The following is a 27,354-nucleotide window of genomic DNA, read 5'->3' as shown; positions in this document are numbered from 1 at the left end:
AGTATGGTGTTACTTAATGTAGTATATCAGTAAATTTTGACGCCATCAACAACAAAAGTAACAGAAAAACTAATGTGACTAATTTAAAATATTTAAAACACGAATTTAATTAAAAAAATTTTAAAAAATAATTTAAAAAATGAGTAATTTTTAAAGGATAAATTTAACCATTTAGTCTTCTAAAAAATAAAATAAAAGAATCTTTCTAGAAACAAAAGAAAATTGTCAACTTGTATATATATTGACTTGGAAAGTAAACTTATGGGCGCCTACGTTCTTTAGTCATCACACTATTACTTCATTAGACTTTTTCTTTCTTCGGTCTCTGAGTTGAATAGTCATCTATCTACTATATGTACAACCAATTATATATTAATAATTAAATAATAATAGAAAACAGCTTGATAGGAAACTTCCCTATTAGTATATATAGTCTTCATAAATAGCGCAGCTCACATGTATGCATTGAGCTTCTGCAATAGAAAGGAGTAGCAAGCTACGCAAGACAAGGTGAGCTAGAATCATTCCCTCTCCTTTTTCGTCCCTTATATATGACTATGAGTTGTGATAGCCCCAATTAAGTACCTTAGTTACGCATGAATATATGTGTGGTCTTATTCGGGGAAATAAGAAAGTCTCAACTACTGAACTACCATATATTTCAATTTCAAAAATTATCATCTATAGGGGTTGATTTTTGTTATTTCTCCGTATTTATTCATATAATTAACGCTTATATTTGTACTACTACTCCTCCTCTAGAGTTGTAAGAGCTAAATGCCACTACCTGAAATTCACTTATTATTGTAAAGCTTTATTAATTTGCATATATACATATATATTATATATACTTTAATTTGGCTGATTGAGTAGGTTTCTGAAATATGAAACTTCGGTTCAGTGTTTAATTTTTTTTTTCTTCTTCCCTTTTTCATTGTATTAAAATTCCTTATTACAACTAACAAATAGTTGTACGTAGAAACTAGGCTACAATATCTTCTTATAAAGTTCTTTAGCTAGTTGTAGATCATCATTACTTACTTTTTGTTGTTGATTGGTGAATCATGGCTGGAATTAAGAAAGGACAAAAGAATATTCAAATGGCAAGATGGTGGAGAATTATTCTAAAAGATATAATAAAAGGATTGAAGAAGCTGACAGACGAAGGGGAGAGCAGGCAATGGATGGAGGACATAAGAGGGAACCTGGCTATGGTAGCCACCGTGATCGCAACCGTAACCTTCCAAACGGGACTGAATCCACCGGGCGGCGTTGTCCAGAACGGTGACCACGGGAATGTAAGTTGTTCAAAGATGGTTAAATCAGGAGGAGGCAATTATCAATGCCCTGGAATATCCGTTATTGCAGGAGGTGAAAGAGCATTTCAATTCAGCGTATTCGTGACCTTCAACAACCTGTCTTTCGCTTCGTCTCTGTTGGCATGTTTCTTTCTCGTGAGCGGGGTTCCTCTGCGTAAGCCACTCGCCATCTTGCTCATGGCGGTCGACATGTGCTTCTCTCTTGGTGCCCTTGGAATAGCCTATTGCGTCGGTGTTTTCATGACCGAACCGCAAAATATCAGCTTCGTCAGGCATTTGTCCATCATGATATCGGTCATTACCTTCTTTGCAATTGTGGTTTTCTATCTTCTTTTTCGCCTTTTAATTACCTTCAAAGAGTTCTTGAAAGGAAATCAAATCATTCATGCTGCCCCTTCATCAGCTATTGCTCCAAGTCTAGAACTAATCTGAAATCCGTATAACATAAAAATTCAATTTAGTTATTTTCGTGTTTGATTCCTGATCTTTTGTGTCCTAATTTAATTTGTAAATATTGATTCATATTCGTATTTTATTTAGTGGAATTATATAATGGTTTATTTTCAACATGTAAACTCCCTCTTAGTTACGTTGTTGTTTGATGGGATTATATAGGCCGGTTTGGTAATCAACTTAATTAAGCTCTTTTTGATAAAATAACTTAAACAATAAATGATTCTGTTAAAAGTAATTTATAAATAAGTTATTTTGTGTTTGAATTTTTAACTCTAAAAATACTTATTTTATAGAAATGTGATGAAAAGTAGAAGTATTATGAGATAAGTCATTTTTTTTACTTTTCTGTAAGCTCCTAAATAGCTTCTTAAAAAATTACAATTTGGTTTTGAAAATTGCACCAGACATTAAAACTACTACTTTTCATAAGTCAAAAATTAAAAAAAATTACTTCTAAAATTTTCAAACGGGCCTATAGTACTAGTTTGGATTAGTTTTTTTCGTAGAAAAATAATTTTTTAAAAAATAAAATATTTTTATTCAATTTAAAATTTATTTAGATTAAAATTGTAAAAATTGAACCAATGAATGGATCGATTGAATTACTGATTTAATAATTCAGTGGTCTAATCGAAATTAAATTGTAGTTAAATGATTTAATTCATTGTCCCACCATAAACTTCAAATTAGCCTACACCTAGTCCAAAACAAAAGAAACAAACATTAAAAAAAGGAAATAAAAGCTTGAATCATAATTCTCAACCAAATCAAATTGCATAGCATCAAAATTCTTTCACCTCTCTTGATAACCATACACAAAGAAAAATGTGACTGACTTTTTTGGCCGATGCTTTTTAGGTCATAGGCAACTGAAGTGCTTGGTATTGTCTGATACAAAAGTTGGAGATACTGGATTATTTAAATCTAAATCACAGCTTTCTCAGAAGTTAATATTTAACCACCTTAATTAGCTTTCTTATAGTCTAATGTTAACACACACACATCCTTTTCAAGCCGCTATTGGATTCCAACTGCCGTGGATAAATCGTCAGTTTCAATCCCATCTTTATGTTCATTGTTTCTGGTTTCTTTCTGGGGCCACACTTGATTCCTCTTATTCTTCATACCTTAAGGATAAGAGCCGCTGATTCAAAAGACCAAAAGTTATTCATACAATCATACTCAATCCATTTTTATCGAATAAAAGAAATTATTAGGTAGTTTTACGTACCTAACAAGCACTATCATTTATAAGTATTCTTGGAGTAGTAGAGCGATAATTTACCTGATTAACAAATAATGCAATAATTCATTGTAAAAAAAAAAGAATATACAAAAAGAGAAGATTTTTTTATTTTTCTTTTAATTAATATTATAAAATATGATCTCTTATTATATTTTTTATATAATAAAAAATTATGTTCGATAACTAATTAAAAAATTAAGATAATCCATTTAAAAAGGCTTGGCCTCATCTAATTGAAGACGCCTGATCCCATGTCAGTGATCATCACCACAACAATTGTTTTGCCATTGGCAGTTGTCACCTGCTTCCACTTTGTTTTGTTGGCTACATTTGAGCTCGAAGAATTAATATTTGAAAAACGTGAGAATGATCAAAATTTACTATTTTTTTGTTATTATTTATTTATTAATTTAATTTTTTTAATCTTTTGTTATTATTTTAGTCTATTAGTTGATTAGAAACACTTGGAAATTTTAGTACATTTCTTTTATAAAAAGACTGCATCGATTCCTAATGTTATCACACACAAAAAAATATTTCCAGATGAAAAAATAAAATAAAATTTGATTGTTTGAATTATAAAAATAATTACTTTTTTTAGTTTCTTAATTTGTTAATTCTTTATGAAATTATTAATTAGTTATTTTTTCCTCCTAGTTAACAGAAGATTACAGAATTAATTAAGAAATGATATGATAAACCATATAAAAATTTTGGAAATGTCCCTCTTTTATACTATATAAAGTAGTCATACAAGTTCATACCATATAGATATTTGTTAAACTTTATTCGGACTATTGCTATTTTATTGTGATCCATGCATTATAATTTATTTCATTAGGCATTATGGATGTTGAGCATCTTGGTCCTGCTTTTGATTTAAACATGGATTATTTTCTTGATTTTATTTTAGTGGCGCAAAACCAGAGGACAAACAGATTAAATTTAAAATAGAACAATCATGCAATTAATTGTCTATTTTTATTTTATGTGCTTTTTAGTTTCTTGTATGTAACATGCATTAATTGCAGCATGCGAAGCAAAGGTGAATTTATAAATTTTCAGTGTACAGTTTCATTTCAATCGATTGGGTACCATTACCAATCGATTGAAATTGGCAAAACATTCAACTTTATCACATTCCAATCGATTGGATTACATTACCAATCGATTGAATTTAGCTAAAACTTCAATGTCATCACTTTCCAATCGATTGTATTTGGCAAATCCATGTTGTTTTCGTGAATTCAATCGATTGAGTAACAACAACAATCGATTATTTTGAGGCATTCATTCGATTGGAAAGTATAAATAATCGATTGGTATAAGCTTTTTACCATTCTACCTTACAACTTTCAATCGATTGTTTTGTGATATAGTGTAAACCAATCGATTGAATTTCAAGGAAACACGATTTGGAAGCCATGGACGAACGTAACGAGATCAAAGTTAATTATTTAATCAATTGGAATTATTAGGATGAATGGAGAATATAATTGGTTGTTATTTTTGTATTTGATTGTTAATAAATATAATAGATAATTGATAAAATAATAATTTATAAAATAAAAAACTATTTTTATAATTAAATAAAATATATGGGGTTGATTTGTAATTAAAATTAGTTCAAGGACTACGTAGCAATTGATAAAAAAACTCTAAAAATATGTTTTCTACTTGGACCACTAAGTGGTCCAAAGGTTCCTGGACCACCGAATCCTGTGCCAAGTTAGAGTATCAAATAGTTCCATTGATGTTCCACTATCACCGCCACCGCCGCCACCTTTATTCTCTTCGGATGACGATTATGATGATGATGGGGATGAAGATGACACTAAAGACTATAGTTGTAAGTCCCAGAATTTTTTAAAATTTTATTATAAATTAATTTTAAATTTAATTATTTATTTATAACTTTAATTTTAAAAATTTTTTTATTAAAAATAATTAAAGTAAATTTTAATTAATTGAATTTGAAATAAATTAAGATTCTTATTTAATTTTATAATTATTGAAGTATTTTTTATATTTAAATTATAAAATTTAGTAATTATAAAATAATAAAAACTTTTTATATTAACAAATTGATAACTAAATAATATTTTAAAATTAAACTTAAAGAATTAAATTAAATTTTTAATTAATACTTTATACCCTTAATTTTATTAAAATTATCATAATTCTAACCCTCTGTCCTACCGCCATCCCCTTCCCCAAACCTAAACCTAATTGCTTCAGGAAACAAAAGCAGAGAAGGAAAGAAAGAAAAGAAAGGGGAGACGGAAGCAGGGGAAGGAAAGAAGAGGGGGAGTTGCGATCCAAAGAGGAAGGAGAAGGGAGACCACCGCTGCCATCTGCGCCACCGCCACCATGTACAGCTGCCGTCGCGCCGCCGTGTTGCACGGAGGAGGGAGAGAGCGCGAAGAGCAAAGAGGAAGAACGTGCGCGAGGTTGCTCAGCCGCGGGGAGAGGAGATGCGCGTCTCGCCCGTCGCCGCCGGTCCGTCCAGCCAGACCTGTCGCCGTCGCCGCTGGTTTGCCTTGGAGCCGCCGTCGTCACCATTGAAACCGAGGAGAGAGAGAGAGAGTTCCCGAGGAGAGAGGGGACGCGCGTGTGGCGTCGCTGTCGCCGTCTTCGACTGAGCCGCAACCAGATCCGCTGCTGCCGGAGCTTTTGGCCGCGCCTCTGCTTCCAAGGAACGTAGCTGTTGTCCGAGACCCATTGCCGTCGCCGGGATAAACTCTACCGGCAAGGTTTTAAGTATTGGGTTTCGTTTCTTTTGAGTTTTCGGAAGCGTTACAATCATTGCATGTTAGTTTCAGTTGCCCTCGCCGGAGCTCCACGCCGCCGCCACTACCGCCAGAAACTGCCACTGAAGCCTAGGTCTGCTTGGTAAGATCTAATCTTGCCTTAGATCTTCTTTTCTGTTAAGTTGGTTCTATCGTGAGTTGTTACCGAGGTTGTCTGGGTCAGGTTATACAGTCACCGCAAGTTTCTCTATTGTACGCCGCCATCGGAGCCACCATCCCACTGCTGCCGCCTTTGCTCTAAGTCGTTGTTACAGCGAGTGTTGTTGTCGTTGCGGCTACTCGGTTTAGTCATTCCTCTTTAGTACGGTAAGCTATTCCTTGTTTCAGTTTTGAACTCTTTTAGTCGCTGTTCTGTTGTATGTTATTAAGATTCTTGAGACGTTAATGTTTTAGAATTTAGTCTTCGGGGCTACATGTTGCGATTAAGGTTGCTTCTGTTGTGGCGGAAGTGAATGGAGCTGAGGTTGCAGTTGTCGTTGTTTCGGGCCTAGGAAAAAGGTTTATGTGTTTCGATTTATCGAGGTAGGAATTTTTTTAAAATTTATTTTATCTAGAGTTGTTATAAATAGATATTTTTGTTTACTAGTTTATCTTCTTCAGAAGCAAATTGTACGAGGATCTATATCAGGAAAAATGCAATTTTGTAAATCGTGGCTATAGATTGTTTTAATAGATACACATGTTCGATGATTATTTTCTCCTAATTTTTCTCCAATAGGTGTAAAAAGTCTTTAATTTAATAATTTTGTATTTGCTCTAAATTAATTGAGATCTTGATTGAAGTTGTTGTTGCTTGTAGCAGAAGATGAGTTGTTTGATGAATTAACTATGGATATTGTAGAACCTTAAGCTCGTCATACCATGATAGAGTTTTGACAATAATTTTGTACAACAAAAAGACTATGATAAATTCAAAAAAAAAAAATGTAGAGAAAGTTAGTGAAAAACAAAGATATGAATTAAAAGAGTTATAAAATCAAAAGCTTAGCTTTAGATTGAGAGAGAGCATTATTTACGCTGCTTTAAGTTTTGAAAACAAGATAAATTAAGACATTAAGAACATAAAATACAAAATATAGAGATATAAATATTAGTGTTTTTATATTTTGTTTAATAATAAATTAAACTAGAATAAATTATAAAAGTTCAATTTATTCTTTTTTTTCACATAAAAAATTTGGAATTAAAAATATAATAATAAAAAATATAATTATAAAAAATTAATAAAAATAATAAAAAATAAATAAAAATATAAAATACATTAATTCAATATTTTTAATTTGAACACAATGTTTTTATCGTCTTATCTATTCAAATAATCTTCTCGGAATTCCTATTTTAATGTCGCGGGTCTATAATAGACTAGCTACATACAAGATTAACTCAAAATTCTAACAACTATTACAACAGGAATTTTTTATTTAAAAAAATAAAATATATATTTTATTTACCAAAATAAATAATTTGTAGTATTTTTATGAAAATTCATTATATATATTTATTTTATTTACATTATAAATAAAATAATAATGTACAAATTTTATTTGCACTGTAAACGAAATAAGGTTAAAAATAGATGACATGTATATTTCGTTTACAGTATAAATGAAATAATAATATTTTGTTTACACGGTAAAGGAAATAATGATATTATTATAAAAAAATTACGATTAAAATAATATCAATTTAATTTTTATTTTTAAATTAATCTAATTTTTAAAAATTATATCTTACTCTACATATTTAAAACTAGTGATTTAAAATTCTTCATTTGAAATAAGTACATTATTTTCTTAAAAACTAACCTATTTGAATTAGTATTCAAAAAGAGTACATACAAAAATAAATCGAATTAGATTGATTTATATTTTAATTTTAAAAATTACATGGAAAAATTAAAACGTTGAGGATATGAGATAATATTAACGATGAGAAGTTATGTGATCAGGGATCAAAAGTTATGTATCTAGTTTTATGATGAGAAGAAACGAGTCCGTCTGAAAAAAAATATAATGTACACGGAATATATATATATATATATATAACATTAACTTACAAACATACATATTACAATTTTCTATCACTCTTACAGACTTAATAAAGATAAGGCGAGGAAAACATAATAGCTAAGATAATACAAAAATACCGAATAAGCAGAAAATAAACATAACTCTTCTAAAGTTTCGTCGTCCATATCCTGAAAAGGAATAATCTATAGGAGATTGAGAACGTCGTCCTCGCTTGTTCTCACTATAAGATTACAGAAATTGCTATAACAAGATACGTAAAATAAAATTATCCTTATAGTACAGTGATCATTGCTCGTCTTATAAGTCTTTCCGAAAATCATGGGTTCACATTCGAAATCTAGTCCTTTTCGAAGACTTGGTAAATTTCTCAAATATTTTAGAACGAAATCTTTTTCCTTTCTTGTAAAATCTGAAAAGTTTTTCCTAGACAGTATGGATGACCAATATGTCCCAAGTATAGGTTCAATTAAATCTAGGATGTAAGAGTTTGATTTTCCTTACTTTTCTAGACCACAACCATGAAAGCAGTTACCTAGGCGGTATAAATGATCATCCCGTTCCAAATATAGGTTCATTAAGTCTATGCTGAACCGGTCAGATACTTTATATAAAACTAGAACTCAACATACCAATCACGGCCTCAAGCCCATCCAATCCAACACAGCCCCCGGCCCAAACAACTCAATCATCAACCAATTCATCACAAACCAACTAATCAAACACAATCACAATTAATGTAGTTCAAATATAATCAATAGCAATTACAACAATTATAGCAGTTAGCAGTTAACATAAGTATTCACATACGCAAACTAATTACAATATACACACCCAAACAATGTCACATAAATGCATATGATGCATGCCTGTCCTACGGCCATGAGCTCACGTGTCGGTTACGTTGCCAAACCTGACTCGGATAAGCAAGATCCAACCACTGTCCTTACCCGTAGGTCCCAAAGACAAGCGGAATTAAACCACCGTCCTTGCCAAGGAACACGCAAGTGGGATTAAACCACCGTCCTTGCCTCCACCATAAGCGGGATCAAACCACCGTCCTTACGCGGGCGCTGCACCCTCGACAAGCAGGATTAAACCACCGTCCTTACCAGGTGCCAGCAACTTATCAACAATCTTATCTCAGCATAAGCGGAACGAACCTAGCCCTTATGCCTACCAAACTATAACTCATCAATCTTGAGGACATCCATAATCAATCAGGCTCAATAACTTATTTCAAATTCATTCTTGACCCATTTTCTTTTAAATAACAAACGTATTCAATTCACATCTTGCCAAGAATCACTTTCCAAAACGGAGACACTTTCCACATCTTTCCAACACTTCCAAATAATCACAAAATCATGCCAAGTTCAAAATCTCTTTGAAAGACTCAAAATCATTCATTTCTAAATCAAGATTTGGTCATAAAATTCCTCAACGGAGTCTCAAAACTTTAAGGGAGAATAACCTAACTCATTTCTTAAATTCGTTGAAAACCTCCAAAACTTTAACTTCTTGATTTGAATAAATAGAATAGAATTTAAACCAAAACCAAATTGTGTTTTCAATTATTCCGAACCAATTTCAAAACCAACGAAACATAAGCCAAAACCAAATCATTTTTAAACCAAAAATCAATTTCAGTTTCGTTCTTAAATCTGTTTCCAAAGGCTCGGAAAGTGTTTCAATTTTACTAAGTCAAAGTTTCAGAAAATACTTCAAACTCTTCCTAAAATGTCGTAAAGTGAAATTAGTTAATCGAACTCCATTAAAACTCCTTCAAATTTTCTTATTCAATCAAATTCTAAAACTTGATTCTTTTCTTCTTTAAATCGACTTTAAAACATGAGTCTTTTCTAACATAGTTTACATTCAAAATATAATAATTTTCTTAATAAAAGGGTTCAATCTAATTCTTTTATCGGTAATACAGTTCAAGGCATAATCCGTTCCTTCTTAAAATACCGTTTCAAATAAAGTCTCGTATTTTATAGAAATTTTGGCAGCATCTCCCTTAAAACTTGGACTTTGCCACCCTATCCAGGTCCCAACCAAACCAATCCTCAACTCTTTCCAACAGGTTCAAGACCAAATCAGTTTCTAATAAAACAAAAACTCGAACTTTCAGATTATCGAAAATCATTTCAATTCAACCAAATCCAGAAATCTCCAATTTATCAAAGCAGACATTATCCCAATCCAAAGGCAACCATATTCATTCAGGACAAAATCAGACAATTCATAAGACTCATATAATCACTAGAAATACGTTTCACACAACATATCTATTTATAACAATTTCTAATTTAAAATAAATTAGTTCGTATAAAAATCCCCTACCTCGACACGTTGAAACCACAACCCAACCTCGTTAACTGACTCCTTTCATCTCGACCTGAAATGACTGCAACCAAAACCTCAGCTTCACTTGCATTCTCAACAACCATTACGACTCTAATCGCAACTTATAATAATCAGGACTCGACCCCACATTACCAAAACTTATATTCATTAACCAAACACAATAGAATACTAACGCGAAACTTTTTGAAACATACTTACTTACCGAAATAACAAAATGAAGTAGCTGCAATTCCTAATCGACCCGGCAATAGCTCCAAGAATAATCCTAAGTGGCAGTCGCGAGCAAAAACCCCCGTGACGGTGACTGTAACAACTACGCAGTGTTAACAACCTTTCCGAAATTCTAAAAAAGCAGAAACCAAACTTAAAACTCTTACCGGTGGTAGAACTCCATGGTAGCAGAGGTGTTCTTCGGCGGCAGATTCTTGGCAGCAGCTCCGGTAGCGGCCAGAAGCTCCGATAGATCAACTATAATAACCACACAGCATCAAAACCTTCTTGAATCCAAAAAGGACAGAAGCCAAAATTAAAACCCTTACCGGTAGAGCGTTTTCCGGTGGCAGAGGCAGCCTCTTCTACTCTCATCCATAACCAACCCTGATGGAGGTGGAAGCTGGCAGTGACGGCGGTGGTTTCGACGGAGGCGCTCCTCGCGTGCCGTAGTTCGGCACGACTACCTCCTCTCTTCTTCTCCCTCTCCGGTCTTCTTCTCAACGCACGTCAGGCTCCTCTTTGTGCGTCCCCTTTCTTCTGGCAGAACCCCATTGACGGCGACGGCGGAATGGTGGCGGTCAGTGGCACAACAACGGCGACTGGACGCAGCTCGTCCAGCTCGCGTCTTCTTCTCCCCCAGCATCACTCAGTCTCGGCCTTCCTCCTCGACGCGACGCGGCAGCAACTGGCCGTAGTTCATGGATCCATGGGTGACGGCGATGAGGCACGAGCTCCCTCTTTCTCTCCGACGCAAACTCTCTCTCTATATCAGTTCGGCAGCGGCGGTGGTAGCGAGGCTCACTGGTGCCAGTGCCCCTCCCTGTTCTCTTCTCCTCTCTGCCGCAACTCAGTCTCCCCTTCCCCTTTCAGCTTCGTTATTCTCTCGTTTAATAAGGAGGGAAAGCTGTGTGTGCTACTACTACTAGGTAAGGAAAACATTGTGTGTGCTACGGCTGGGTCCTAGGGGGAAAACGGTAACCGAGTAGGGTTTCAGGGTTTGGGTTTTTGAGTAAAATTAGGGTTAGGGTTAGTTTTATAATTTCAAATAAAAGTAGGAGTAATATAGTAATTAGAAATAATTTTAATCCAACAATAATAATGTATAAAAATATTATTTGTTCACCAATTTCACAAATTATTTTCAATAAAATGTTCAAATCTAAAAATTAAAAATAATATACTTAATTTTTTTATTTTTCAAATAGCAGTATTAATATTTAAAATATTAATTATTTAATCCAAATCATATAAAAATTCTTATTATTTCATAACTATCAACTTTATAATTTAAATATAGAAAATAATTCAATAATTATAAAATTGGATAATAATCTTAGTTTATTTCAAATTCAATTAATCAAAATTGCCTATGATTATTTTTAATAAAATAATTTTTGAAATTAAAACTGTAATTAAATGTATAATTTGAAATTAGTTCGTAATAAGACTTTTCAAAAACTTTGGATCTTACATTCCACTCACCTTATAAGAATTTTCATCCTTGAAAATTAAAGTAATACAAAAGATCATACATAGACTTAGCACTCTACTTTTTAAATACTTTTTATGAAAATAAAAAATCTTAGCACACATATGTATAAAATTTCAAATACCGGATAACCATAAGGTTTAAATATAAGGATAAGGTATAATGTAAGGTAAAAGATACAAGATAGGCTCGATGCAAAAAGGTTATATGGTTTCAAAACTTTACAAAAGCTTGGAGAAACAAAATAGGGTGCAAGTCAAGATAGGCGTTCATAAAGCAAAGCGGTGGTTAACATGGCAAAAAGGCTACAAAGCAGGTTGGTATCTAACAAAAGATATAACGTTCACTCACAGATCTCGTACCCCTTTCCAAGTATCAACTTTCTAACTCCATCAATTACTTCACAACCCCATAACTGGTCACAAGCCTAACATCCGAAACTCTCCTGCGAGAAACAAAACTCCCATAACTTCTCATAACGTCGGACACTTACCGCTTCCCTTTCCATAACCACAAACCACAATCTAGAGAACTAAAGCATCGCATTACTGTATCTAAAGATCGCACGTGACATCAAAACAATTCTCGAGTTTATTCAGAAGGATAAAAGACTTCGAAAAAGAAGGACAAACAACAAGGATAATCTCTGCAAGAGTTTTGAAAGAACTGCTAAATCTACAAGTAAACAAGGATGTACAATCGATGAAGAGTATTGAAAAAAAATTCTGTTTAACAACCTCAAGGGTGACTCCTGAATCAGAGATAACTGATAGGAACACAAAAAGGATAAGCAAGGCTGTAGTTTGGAACTAAATCAAGCTGAGTTAAAAAGTATAAAATCATAAAAGAAGGTTAACTAAATCTAGTGATGACACTCTTAAGGTTTAAAATTTATGATTAAATACACATAATACATTTGAATATAAAGAATGAAAAAAACATAAAGAAGATCACCTCATGTGCTAAAAGAAAAGTATGTAACTGCCATTTCACAAAAGGGTGACATAACATATATCAAAACTGCAATATGGTTAAAGGAAAACAAAATTGCATTTTGTCTAAATAGCTTCCAAGTAAAAGACATAATAGGTGAGGTTTGCAAAATGAAAATCAATTGAGTTAAGGCCAAACAATTTTGAAAATCCTGGAAGACATTTAGGTACTCAATCAAATAAAGGTACACATTGAAATTGTGGCACGGTTGTAAGAAAATCAAATGTTTGTTCAAGAATTCTCAAAGTTTAAATTCAAACAAACGTGTATAAAATTTATAGCAAACATGGAACAAGTTAAACTCTATTTGGAAAAGAAAACTTCGAGGTAAAAATTTGCTTATCAGTCGATTTCAAAACTTTATTTAAAACAGTGCATGCCAACTTCAAAACAACTTTGCCAATTTAAAGAATAACTATGGATGCAATTTAAGCGAGAAGAATTAATTTAAATTTCTTAAGAGAATCCAAAACTTGTTTCGAAAGTTCACATCAAAACTCTAAGAATACACTTGAAATTGTCATCACATAAGAACATTCAAGAATATTAAGATGTACTTAAAAAGAAATCAGACCAAACAAGAAAGGATCTTAATTCAAGGGAGTTCAAACAAGATCCACGAAGCATGGGACATCAAATAAGTTTTTCATTGGTCCAAAAGAATACAAAACTCGTAAGAAAAGACAACTCAATCAACAGTGAATTTTCAAGAAAGAACCTTTGACTAAAGAAGGACAATTAAGAGGACAAACAACGCACTAGATAGAAACAAATTCAAGCTGACTTAGAGGAGTATGAAGCTCACAAGAGAAGAAAAATTAAGACTACTGCTGGTGTTCATAAAAGGAAAAGAATAGTTAAAAACTAAATCAAGTATCACAACCATAGAAACAAAAGCTTAAAGAATTAGTCCATACTTGAGAGGGAAGGTATGAACCCAATATTTTCAAAAGAACAACGAATGTATAAATAATGTATCATGCTAAATTAAAGTCAATTTGTCAGACGAAAGCTAACTAGAATAAAAGCGAAAATCCTTTCCTTTAAGAATTAAAAAAAAAATACCTAAGCACATCATCAAATAAAGTTATGTATAGGAATCGTAGTAAAATTATTTGAAAAGTCAAATTGTATTTAAAGCAAGTGCAGTTTCATAAACCAGTAAAAGAACATGCGAGGTATTAGAAATAAATAGTTTTTAAGTTGTATAAGGAATTTTCAAAGTTTTATATAGATAGGTGTATATCAAATCAAAAGTGATTTTATAAAAGTTTGAAAATTGGTTATAAATATATTCAATTAAGAGAAAAACTGAATCACCATTTCTTTTAAAAAGGACTCAGAGTAAGGACATAAAAAGGCACACTACATCAAGACAAGTTCAAAGTCATGTCAAAAAATTACATGGATCAAGAAAAGAGTTCGAACAGAGAAAGACAGATACACCAAGAAATTCAAACCGGCATATGCAATTTAGGATCAAATAAGAATGCATATGAACATAAAAATAGGATTGAAAACATCAAACTACTATCCAAAAGAAAAGGCAACAAGAACATCAAGATGGGTTAAGAAACAATAAGTTACATGACTCCGATAGAATCCAAAGTACATAACTGAGTAACCTCGAGAAATAGTTTCTAATGTTCCCAAAACCAATGAGTCGCGTTACCTATTACTCGTATCTCGTCTATGATAACCCATTAGTACATTCATATACATAATCCACTCGTTTTAAGCCGGCCAAACTTAACACAAGGAGTTATGCAATGCAAGACTAACAGCATTAATCAATAGACTGTCATGTGTAAAAAGCTCTAATTCTTATTATTTGAACAAGACTATTACATGACAAACGCTCAGAGTATGCAATTGAAGCATAGTCGGTCCATTCCTCAGGCTCTACAGGAAAGAAGTGCTTTGATACCACAATTATAACACCCTCACTATCCGAATGTCACGCTTCCGGCTGCATCACTCTGATAGCTTGGGCATTACGACAACTCTAAACATATTTAATACTAAAATAGGAGCCTGTTTAAAACTTAAAATCGCATAACCTTTCAAAAACACTTTTTCGTTGAAAACATAAACATACAAATACATACAAACCAGATACAATACCTTAAGATATATATATATATATATATATATATATATATATATATATATATATATATATATATATATATATATATATATATAACACTAGCTTACAAACATACATATCACAATTTTCTATCCCTCTTACAAACTTAATAAAGATATGGCGAGGGAAACATAATAGCTAAGATAATACAAAAATACCGAATAAATAGAAAATAAACATAACTCTTCTGAAGCTTCGTCGTCCATATCCTGAAAAGGAATAACCTGTAGAGGAGTGAGAATGTCGTCCTCGCTTGTTCTCACTATAGGATTACAGAAATTGCTATAACAAGATACATAAAATAAAATTATCCTTAGAGTACAGTGATCATTGCTCATCTTATGAGTCTTTCCAAAAACCATGAGTTCACATTCGAAATCCAGAAAAATCCTTTTCGAAGATTTGGTAAATTTCTCAAATATTTTAGAATAAAAGCTTTTTCCTTTATTGTAAAATCTGAAAAGTTTTTCCTAGACAGTATGAATGACCAACATGTCCCAAGCATAGGTTTAATTAAATCTAGGCTGTAAGAGTTTGATTTTCCATACTTTTCTAGACCACAACCATGAAAGCAGTTACCTACGCGGTATAAATGATCATCCCGTTCCAAACATAGGTTCATTAAATCTATGCTGAACCGGTTAGATACTTTATACAAAACTAGAACTCAACATACCAACCACGGCCTCAAGCCCATCCAATCCAACACGGCCCCCGGCCCAAATAACTCAATCATCAACCAATTCATCACAAACCAACCAATCAAACACAATCACAATTAATGTAGTTCAAATACAATCAATAGCAATTACAACAATTATAGCAGTTAGTAGTTAACATAAGTATTCACATAGGCAAACCAATTACAATATGCACATCCAAACAATGTCACATAAATGCATATGATGCATGCCTGTCCTACTGGCCATGAGCTCACGTGTCGGTTACGTTGCCAAACACGACTCGGATATGCGGGATCCAACCACCTAATTCTTACCCGTAGGTCCTAAAGACAAGCGGGATTAAACCACCGTCCTTCCCCAGGAACACGCAAGCGGGATTAAACCACCGTCCTTGCCTCCACCGTAAGCGGGATTAAACCAGCGTCCTTACGCGGGTGCTACACCCTCAACAAGCGGGATTAAACCACCGTCCTTGCCAAGTGCCAATGACTTATCAACAATCGCATCTCAGCATAAGCGGGACAAACCTGATCCTTATGCCTACCAAACCATAACTCATCACTCTTGAAGGAATCCATAATCAATTAGGCTCAATAACTTATTTCAAATTCATTCTTGGCCCATTTTCTTTTAAATAACAAACGTATTCAATTCACATCTTGCCAAGAATCACTTTTCAAAACGGAGCCACTTTCCACATCTTTCCAACACATCTAAACAATCACAAAACCATGCCAAGTTCAAAATCTCTTTGAAAGACTCAAAATCATTCATTTCTAAATCAAGATTTGGTCGTAAAATTCCTCAGCGGAGTCTCAAGACTTTAGGGGAGAATAACCTAACTCATTTCTTAAATTCGTTGAAAACCTCCGAAACTTTAACTTCTTGATTTGAATAGATAGAATAGAATTTAAAACAAAACCAAATCGTCTTTCCAATTATTCTGAACCAATTTCAAAACCAACTAAACTTAAGCCAAAACCAAATCATTTTTAAATCGAAAATTAATTTTAGTTTCATTCTTAAATCTGTTTCCAAAGGCTCGGAAAGTGTTTCAATTTTACTAAGTCAAAGTTTCAGAAAATACTTCAAACTCTTCCTAAAATGTCATAAAGTGAAATTAGTTAATCAAACTCCATTAAAACTCCTTCAAATTTTCTTATTCAATCAAATTCCAAAACTTGATTCTTTTCATCTTTAAATCGACTTTAAAACATGAGTCTTTTCTAAAATAGTTTACATTCAAAATATAACAATTTTTTTAATAAAAGGGTTCAATCTATTTCTTTTATCGGTAATACAATTCAAGGCATAATCCGTTCCTTCTTAAAATACCATTTCAAACAAAGTCTTGGATTTTATAGAAATTTTGGCAATATCTCCCCTAAAACTTGAACTCTGCCACCCTGTCCGGGTCCCAACCAAACCAATCCTTAACTCTTTCCAACAAGTTCAAGACCAAATCAGTTTCCAATAAAATAAAAACTCAAACTTTCAGATTATCAAAAATCATTTCAATTCAACCAAATCCAGAAATCTCTAATTTATCAAAGCAGACATTATCCCAATCAAACAGGCAACCATCTGCATTTAGGACAAAATCAGACAATTCATATGACTCACATAATCACCAGAAATATGTTTCGCACAACATATCTATTTATAACAATTTCTAATTTAAAATAAATTAGTTTGTATAAAAAGCCGCTACCTTGACACGTTGAAACCACAACCCAACCTCGTTAACTGATTCCTTTCGTCTCGACCCGAAACGACTGTAACCAAAACCTCAGCTCCACTTGCGTTCTCAACAACCACTACGACTCTAATCGCAATATAATAATCAGGACTCGACCCCACGTTACCAAAACTCATATTCATTAACCAAACACAACAAAATACTAACACGAGGCTTTTCGAAACATACTTACTTACCGAAATAACAAAATAAAGCAGCTGAGATTCTGAATCAACCCAGCAATAGCTCCAACAATAACCCTAAGTGGCAGTCGCGAGCAAAAACCCCGGTGACGGTGACTGTAACAACCACGCGGTGTTAACAACCTTTCCGAAATTCTAAAAGAGCAGAAACCAAACTTAAAACTCTTACCGGTGGTGGAACTCTGTGGCAGCAGAGGCGTTCTCCAGCAGCAGATTCTTGGCAGCAGCTCTGGTAGTGTGAGAAGCTCTGGTGGATCAACTATAATAACCACGCAGCATCAAAACCTTATCGAAATCCAAAAAGGACAGAAACCACAATTAAAACCCTTACCGGCAGAGCGTTCTCCGATAGCAGAGGCAGCTTCCTCCACTCTCATCCATAACCAACCACGATGGAGGTGGAAGCTGGCAGTGACGGCGGTGGTTCCAACAGAGGCACTCCTCACATGCGGCAGTCCGACACAACTCCCTTCTCTCCTCTTCTCCCTCTTCGGTTTTCTTCTCCACGCACGTCGGGCTCCTCTTTGTGCGTCCCCTTTCACCTGCCAGAACCCCATTGATGATGGTACACAAAATCGTGATACACAACTTCGTGCAGCTGACTAGCAAGTGCACTGGGTCGTCCAAGTAATACCTTACGTGAGTAAGGGTCGATCCCACAGAGATTGCCGGCTTGAAGTAAGCTATGGTTGTCTTGTAACTCTTAGTCAGGAGATTAATGATAAAAATGATTTTTGTTTAAGAATAATGAATAACATGAAATAAAAAATACTTGTGATTCAGTAATGAGGAACAGGTTGAGGTTTTGGAGATGCTCTGTCTTCTGAATCTCTGCTTTCCTACTGTTGTCTTCTTCACGCACGCAAGGTTCCTTCCATGGCAAGCTGTATGTTGGTGGATCACCATTGTCAATGGCTACCATCCGTCCTCTCAGTGAAAATGGTCCAACTACGGGTTACGTAGGGCTAATCATCTGTCGGTTCTCACTCGTGCTGGAATAAGATCCATTGATCCTTTTTGCACACTGTCACTGCGCCTAACATTTGTGAGTTTGAAGTTCGACACAGTCACCCCTTCCCAGATCCTACTCAGAATACCACAGGAAAAGTTTAGACTTTCTAGATCTCAAAAGTACTATCAATTGGTTCTAGCTTATATCACAAAGACTCTAGTTTCACAGATTTGAATGCTTTGTTGTCAAGAGAGGCAATCAAACTCGTGAACCAGGAACCCAAGAGATACACGCTCAATCTAAGGTAGAACGGAAGTGGTTTTCAGGCACGCGTTCATAAGTTGAGAATGGTGATGAGTGTCACGGATCATCACATTCATAATGTTGAAGTGCGAATGAATATCTTAGAATAGAAACAAGCGTGATTGAATAGAAAACAGAAATAATTGCATTAATCCATTGAGACACAGAAGAGCTCCTCACCCCCAACCATGGGGTTTAGAGACTCATGCCGTAGAAGATACAAATTCATATGTAAAATGTCATGAGGTGCATATTGAATTTCTAAAAGTAGTTTTTACACTAAACTAGTAACCTAGGTTTACAGAAAATGGGTAAACTAAGATAGATAGTGCAAAAATCCACTTCCGGGGCCCACTTGGTATGTATTTGGGCTGAGCATTGAAGCTTTCACATGTAGAAGCTATTTCTGGCGTTAAACTCTAGCTTTGGTGCCAGTTTGAGCGTTTAACTCCAACTTTTATGCCAGTTCTGGCATTTAATACCAGAAAAGGGTAAAAAGTTAGCGTTAAAACACCAGTTTGCGCTATCAAATCTCGGGCAAAGTATGGACTATTAGGCATTGCTGGAAAGTCCAAGATATCTCCTTTCCAACGCAATTGAGAGTGCGCCAATTGGGCTTCTGTAGCTCCAAAAAATCCATTTTGCGTGCAGGAGGATCAGAATCCAACAACATCTGCAGTCCTTTTTCAGCCTCTGAATCAGATTTTTGCTCAAGTCCCTCAATTTCCACCAGAAAATACCTGAAATCACAGAAAAACATACAAACTCATAGTAAAGTCCAGAAATATGATTTTTGCATAAAAACTAATAAAAATATACTAAAAAGTAACTAAAGCATACTAAAAACTACATGAAAATACCACAAAAAAGCATATAAAATATCCGCTCATCAGACGGCGACGGCGAAACGGTGGCGGTCAGTGGCGCAACAGCGGCGACTAGACGCAGCTCCTCCAGCTCGCGTCTTCTTCTCCTCCAGCGTCGCTCAATCTCGGCCTTCCTCCTCGACGCGATGCGGCGGCATCTGGGCGCAGCTCGTGGCTCCATGGGTGACGGCGATGAGGCACGAGCTCCATCTCTCTCTCTCTCTCTGTGTGTATCGGTTTGGCGGCGATGGTGGTGGCGAGGCCCACCGGTGCTAGTGCCCTTCCCTTTTCTCTTCTCCTCCCTGCCGCAACTCAATCTCCCCTTCTCCTTTCAGCTTCGTTTTTCTCTCGTTCAATAAGGAGGGAAAGCTATGTGTGCTACTGCTACTAGGTGAGGGAAACATTGTGTGTGCTACGGCTGGGTCTTAGGGAGAAAAACGGGTAACCGGGTAAGGTTTCAGGGTTTGGATGTTTTAGTAAAATTAGGGTTAGGGTTAGTTTTGTAATTCAAATAAAAGTAGGGGTAATATAGTAATTAGAAATAATTTTAATCTAACAATAATGATGTATAGAAATTCTATTTGTTCACCAAATTCACAAATTATTTTCAATAAAATGTTCAAATCTAAAAATTAGAAATAATATACTTAATTTTTTCATTTTCCAAAATAGCAGTATTAATATTTAAAATATTAATTATTTAATCCAAATTATATAAAAAATTTTATTATTTCATAACTATCAACTTTATAATTTAAATATAAAAAATAATTCAATAATTATAAATTGAATAATAATCTTAATTTATTTCAAATTCAATTAATCAAAATTGTCTTTGATTATTTTTAATAAAATAATTTCTGAAATTAAAACTGTAATTAAATATATAATTTAAAATTAGTTCGTAATAAAACTTTTCAAAAATTCTGGATCTTACACTAATAATTACTCGAGATTTGGAATATTCACTTTGGTCCAAATTGAAAACATAAAATAACAAATCGTAGTATAAGCAGTGGCGGAACCAGAAATTTCATAAGAGGGGGCCAATTAAATATAAAATATAACAAAAAATTAACAAAATATGATTTGTAGCATATATATCAAAAAAGTAATTATATTATATAAAAGTCAATGTTCAACTACATACTTTAAGATTTTGATATTTTTAAACTTGCTCGACGATGCTTCATGGAACTAAAATCATCAATTATCATCTCTGAAGTGAATTTTGAAGCAATTTCTTTTTCAATATATACAATCATACAATCTGCTAAAAATTCATCTTCCATCTTGTTTCGAAGCCTTGTTTTAATAATCTTCATAGCTGAAAAGGCCCGTTCAATTGTTGCTGTTGTCACAGGAAGAGTCAAAACAAGACGAATTAATTTATCAATTAAAGGATATATATTTGATTTTCCTGTCTCTGTCAATTTTTGACACAATTCAGCAAGAGTAGACAAATTCTGAAAATCTGGAGCTTTAACCACATCAAGTTCATAATGTTGTAACTCATAATCCAATTGAATCTTTTCTTGCTCAGAAAAATCTAAAGAATAGAAATTCTTTGCAAGATTGCATATGTTGCAAACACTAAATAACTTGAAAGCATCTTTAGGATCTAAAGATGTACTCAATATGAGGAACTCGGTTGCTTGCTCACTAAATCTACTATTTAGCTCTTTCAATTGAAAATCTATCACGCTAGTAAAAATGTCAACACGATAATGGTGTTCAATAGTGACAACATCCTTTTTACGACGAGACCGAATTATGTCACTAAAAGAAGCACCCATATCAGGTATCTGAATAGCATGATCATTGCAGAAAGAACTAACTTTCTCCAAAAGTGCTCCCCAACTACTATCTCTTAACTATTGAATCAATGACTTTGTACTAAAAACCAGATGCATAGCATTCAAAATGTCTTGAGATTTTTGTTGCAATGCTTGACAAAGTTTATCAGTGATTCCCATGATTTCTTTCATCATATGCAAAATGAAAACAAAATCAAATGATAATAAAGATTTAAGAGCATAAGTAGCATCACCACGTTGAGAATATGTAAATTCATTAGTAGCCAAATCTTCCAGAACTGAAGTTGTTGCTCCAAACATACGTAAAAGGCTACAAATTGAGTTGAAGTGAGAGCTCCACCTAGTATCTCCTGATCTTTTTAATGTGCCAATTTGATTTGCTCCTCTTCCTGTTTCAATTTGATTAGTTGCAACTAAATGAAAAATTTTAGTTGCATAAGCAGATCGTAATTCATCATTGCGTTTGCAAGAAGAGCACACAACATTGATAATATTACTCAAACTTTGGAAAAAAGCATGAACATCAACAACTTCTTTAGCCGCGGCAACAAGAGCTAGCTGTAATTGATGAGCAAAGCAATGAACATAATATGCATAAGGACATTCTTGAATAATTAAAGCTTGTAACCCTTTCCATTCTCCACGCATATTACTAGTTCCGTCATACCCTTGACCTCGAACATTTTGAATGTTGAGATTGTGATGAGATAATACATAACAAATCTCTTGTTTTAGAGTAGCAGAAGTAGTATCTTTGACATGAACAACATCTATTAGCCTTTCTTTGACAAATCCATGCTTATCAACAAATCTAACAACAAGTGTCATTTGTTCTCTTCTAGATTCATCTCTAGCTTCATCAACAATCAAACAAAATTTTGCATTACCAATCTCATTGCGAATTTCATTTTGCACCTTTCTAGCAAAAACATGTAGAATTTCCTTTTGAATAGAAGGTGATGTGTATATTGCATTTTGAGGAGCATTATCCAAAACAACTGCATCCACTTCTTTATTGTAAGAAGCTAATAATTTTAACATTTCAAAAAAATTTCCTCGATTCTGAGACTCATGACTCTCGTCATGTCCCCTAAAAGCACAAGCTTGAAACGTTAACCATCTGACAGTATCAATAGAGGCTTTAAGACGCAATCTATTGCTTAAAACTTGTTGTGAGCTTTGCTTAGCCAATACTTTGTCAATGTGATATAATTGATTAAGCAAATCTTTACAAGACTTAACAGCAATATTATGAGGAGAATTAAGAGATTTACCCACATGAGATAAAAATGCACAATCCTTTCCATTATTCACTTTTTTCCAATTGCGAAATCCTCCTGATGTGAATGGACTTGATTTTCTAGAAAATAAATAGCATGGAAGACAAAATGCAGCATCCACTTCTGGCGAATATTCTAGCCAAGAAAAACTCTTAAACCAATGAGCTTTGAAATGACGAGGATGACTTTCTAGACCAGAAAGAGGGTACTCATCCATAATAAATTGATATGGTTCAAACTTTATGTATGCTCTACGGATTTCATCTTGTTGATTGATAGGATAATTCCAAATTTGCGGACGCTTTCCGGGATCACGCATCGATGTATCAATATTAACTTGATCTATTTCAGTCCTTGTTATTTTGGAAGCAGGGGGTTGAATATCTTGCTCAACAAGTTGTGTCACAGGTTGTTCAATAATATTTTGAACATTACTCAAAGAATCTGAAGCTGAATTTTGTTCATCATATATTCTCTCTTTTCTCTTGAAAAATGAGTGAATTGTTTTCATCTTTGACATTTTTAACTTAACTTGAACTATCTAACAAAAAAAAAAAACAAAAATAATTGCATATATATTATTTTCTTTAAAAAAAATATTAAACCTATTGAGCAATAACAAATAATTTTAGAAACATAAATATATAATAACAAAAAATAAAGTTATTGATTTACCTGGTTTTTTTTGTTCCAAGTCTCACCCAAAAATAATTCTATTGAGTTTTGCCCTCACTTCAATCTTTGAACATTGTCCATTATAAAAAAAATAAATTAATTATTTTAAATAAATAATATGAATAATACTTGACATTGTTATTAACTTAAAAAAATTGAAATATACCTCTTTGAATCTTTGTTGTGCATTCAATGGTTAATATTTTGCTGTTCACTTCTCTTCAATAGTTTTTTTTCATATGTCTTGTTTTGGTATGAAAAGAAAATTAGAATGAGAAGAATAGAAGACCAAAAATTTGAAAACCACTAAAAGAGAGAGAAAAGTGGCGCCTGATGGTTTGAAACAAATATTTGAAAAATGTACTAGTGTTACTTTAATTAATAGTATGGACTTGAACTAGTATAATAGAATCATTTTTATTAATTATTAGAATAAACTATTTGTTAACAAGAGCAATAATAATTCAAATATCTAATACAAAGTGCAGTTTTTAATTATTTTAATTTATAAAATTTTATAACTTATATTTTTTTCAATATTATATATAAAAATAAATTTAATATTATTAATTATTACTATTTACTATTTTTTTTTAATTTTGGGGGGACCATGGCCACCTTAGGCCCTCCCTTGGATCCGCCACTGTATAAGGAGTAACCCCGCAGTGCCAACAAAATAAGACCAAACTTTGAATGTCTTGTTGGCAAAAAGGTAAGATCTGAAGCCATCGGGAGTGATCATGTATGCACACCAAAGCAGTAAGTAAGTGCAAGGATAGTAAGAAAAATGCACATTCCTATCGCCAAGAGACACGTAGGGACACGGTGGTTGAGAGGGAGAGGCACATAATCAATGAAGCAAAGGAAGAGATGCTGTTTAACACCATGAAAAAACTTAAATACTCCTCTTTTCATACAACGCAACTGCATATACTGGTTCTCCGTTTTGTGGACACAGGACGTATCCATTGGCCAGAACTGGGGCAATGCCGCCAGGTGGGTTGAGACCGACAAGAAAGGTTGTGATGGTTGTCCCCTCATGTTCTTCAACCATTCGCCTTTCTCCTGGGTATCCCCCCATGTCAAGGCACTGATTATAGCATCTTTAAATCTCTTGGTTTTGGGAGTTTGAATGGTTGTGGATGATGGTGATGATAGGTGCTCCATTTCAAATGTTGAGTTTGGTTCATTGTACTCTCTCTACCTTCTAAGAGACGGTATTTAAAGCCACCCTTGCGGGTTAAAAAAAGAAAAAGAATGTAGCTCGAAAGAAAAAGAAGAGCAATGAATTAATTCATCAGCAGAAAATAATACGAAAAGCTTTTAAGTATACCGATACAATAGTATTTCAGTAAATTTTAATTAGTGGTCTTAAATCTTAATTATATATCGTTTATCTTCTAGTAGTGTTGTTTCTGCTTAAGTACAAGGTTAATAGGTTTCTATATTACAAAGTAAGAGGTAATAAAAATAGAATTTTTACACACAACTTTCCAGCTTACAGTTCGAGCGAGGCATTTGATAGTAGAAGTGTTTGTGATGCGGTTTGAATCGGTTTTAAGTCAAAAATTCATTTGATTCGAACACTATATTTACTTATAGTGCGATTTGAATTGGATGATTTTTTAAAAAATTCCAATCCGATCCGATCCAATTTCGAGCGATTTGGATTGAAATGGATTTGCGGTTTTATAAATTAAAAAAATTAAATATATATAACAAGTCTCAACATCAAATTTTAAATAACTAATAATAACATAACAAGTCTTAACAATATGTTAAAAAATCAACGATATCATAATAATAGAAATAAAATTATAAGTTAGTTAAAATAAATAAATAAATCACATTTTGAACATAAAACATTTATTAAATAATAATAATATATAAAAATATAAAAATATATAACAAATTGAATATGTTATAAGTATAATTGTAAACATAATAATAAAATAATAATATTATAACACATTGTGCGGTTTGGATTGTATTGGATCAATTGTGAAAAGTAGATCCGAAATCCAATTCGATTCAGGAGTTTGCAAAAAATAAAAACCAATCAAATCTAAATTAGTATGATTTTAATCGGTTTTCGGTTTGGATTGAATTGGATGAAGGGTTTAATTTAGATCGGTTTAAATTTAAACACTCCTACTTGATGGTGGAGTTTTTTGTGCCTATATTTGTTTGGACAATTTCTATTAAGTCTTACATTATCTAAAATTAAAAATATAATAGTCTTTATAAATGCGAAAAAACTTTTATCTCTTGAATTAGATTTGGAATAAGTTAGATCTACTTAATTTCTTATATAATATTAGAACAAAACTAAAATTAAGAATTGTTATTGAACTATTCTCGCATCACAACAAATTTAAGCTAATTTTTATGATAAGTTAAACCGACTTAATTTTTTACAATTTCTTTGTCTCCTCCGTTGGATTGATGAGTTTGGGCTTCTCATTCTTGACAGAGGTAAATCAGGTCTGGTGTTTCAGTCTTTTTAGAATCATTTATATCCTTCAGTAATTATTGAAAAGTTTTTACATATATCATTATACTTTAAGCTCGATTTTTTTATTATCTTTAAAATATATGGACACAAATATAACTATACCAAAAAATATAAATATAAATAGACATAAATTTTTTAGCGTGTTTGGCAATAGTATGCAAAACATAACAATTTAATTCAAATGTCTATTTTATTCTTATTAGTTCTCTACCATTATCTATCACTAACACTGCCACCATCATAGTTTTAATTTCTACCACCACCACTGTCACCTGTAATTTTTTAACTTTATTGTAAAATACTATCTTCAACTTTCATTTATTCATTAGCTCAACAATTCAATTTTTTCATTAAAAAAATTGAAACAGGTTGAAATAAATAAAAAAGAGAATGAAAGTGAGACAGACAGGTCTCAAGAATGGTTAACCACTATTTTGAACTTTTTTAGTTTTTTTTTGCCTTTCTTAATGAAATTAAATCAAGTAATAGTGAAAACAAACAAATTTGAGCAACACTTGATGAGTGTAGACGAATAAATTTAACCGAAGATGATGACCAATGGTGGTGATGGGTGCGACTGTGTGAAGAGAGAAAGAGAGAAGAGTAAGAGGAAGAAGAAAGAAGGGGCGTCAGCGGTGGCGGCCCACGGTAGCAGTGTGGAGGGACACAACAATGGAGGGAGAAGTAGAGTGATAGGTGTGGCAATGCGAAGAGAAAAACAAAGAAGGAGATGAGAGGCAATGGCTATGGCGGTGATGTGGAAGAGGGACACGGCCGTAGAAAAAGGAAGATGGAGGAAGGGACATGGAGGTAGAAGAATTTTGAGGTTAGAAACACATATTAGAGAAGATAATAAGAGGGAAAAAGGGTTAGATTAATTAGAGATATAACTATAATTTAAAAAAAAAAGAAGGAATAAAAATATAAAATTTTGTGTCTTATAAATTGTGTCTTAATATCTCAACTCAAAAAAGAGACACTAAAAATGTTTATTTTGTGTATATTTATATACCACTATATCCATAAGAAAATTGTGTCTTAGAACAACTCTAATGCTGGAAAATAGAGTCCCCACTCTGACATATAGGAACCCAATTACCGTTAGAACAAAGAGAAAAGGGAGACTCTTCACGTAAATCAAGACTGAGAATTCTTTTAAAGAGGGACTTGTAGCAGCCAATAAAATCATGCCATATGGTAAATTAATAAAAAAATTAAAAACATATTAGATATATATCTATTTAATTAAT

General features: G+C 33.2%; 2 long non-coding RNA genes across 2 annotated transcripts; both read left to right on the top strand.

Annotated features, from left to right (window-relative positions):
- The first annotated feature begins 393 nt into the window (after positions 1-393).
- On the top strand, positions 394-1,888 carry LOC112711225 (uncharacterized). The gene is made up of 2 exons (XR_011865919.1): positions 394-510; positions 1,080-1,888. It is a non-coding gene; the product is annotated as an uncharacterized lncRNA (long non-coding RNA).
- A 3,368-nt stretch (positions 1,889-5,256) lies between these two features.
- LOC112711224 (uncharacterized) lies at positions 5,257-6,535 on the top strand. Its single transcript, XR_011865918.1, has 3 exons — positions 5,257-5,913; positions 5,995-6,137; positions 6,225-6,535. It is a non-coding gene; the product is annotated as an uncharacterized lncRNA (long non-coding RNA).
- Positions 6,536-27,354: the final 20,819 nt, after the last annotated feature.

The sequence above is a fragment of the Arachis hypogaea genome, chromosome 9, assembly GCF_003086295.3.
Source record: "Arachis hypogaea cultivar Tifrunner chromosome 9, arahy.Tifrunner.gnm2.J5K5, whole genome shotgun sequence".
Taxonomy (NCBI): Eukaryota; Viridiplantae; Streptophyta; class Magnoliopsida; order Fabales; family Fabaceae; genus Arachis; species Arachis hypogaea.
The sequence above is the reverse complement of the archived record's forward strand: the minus strand, read 5'-3'. Positions and strand labels throughout refer to the sequence as shown.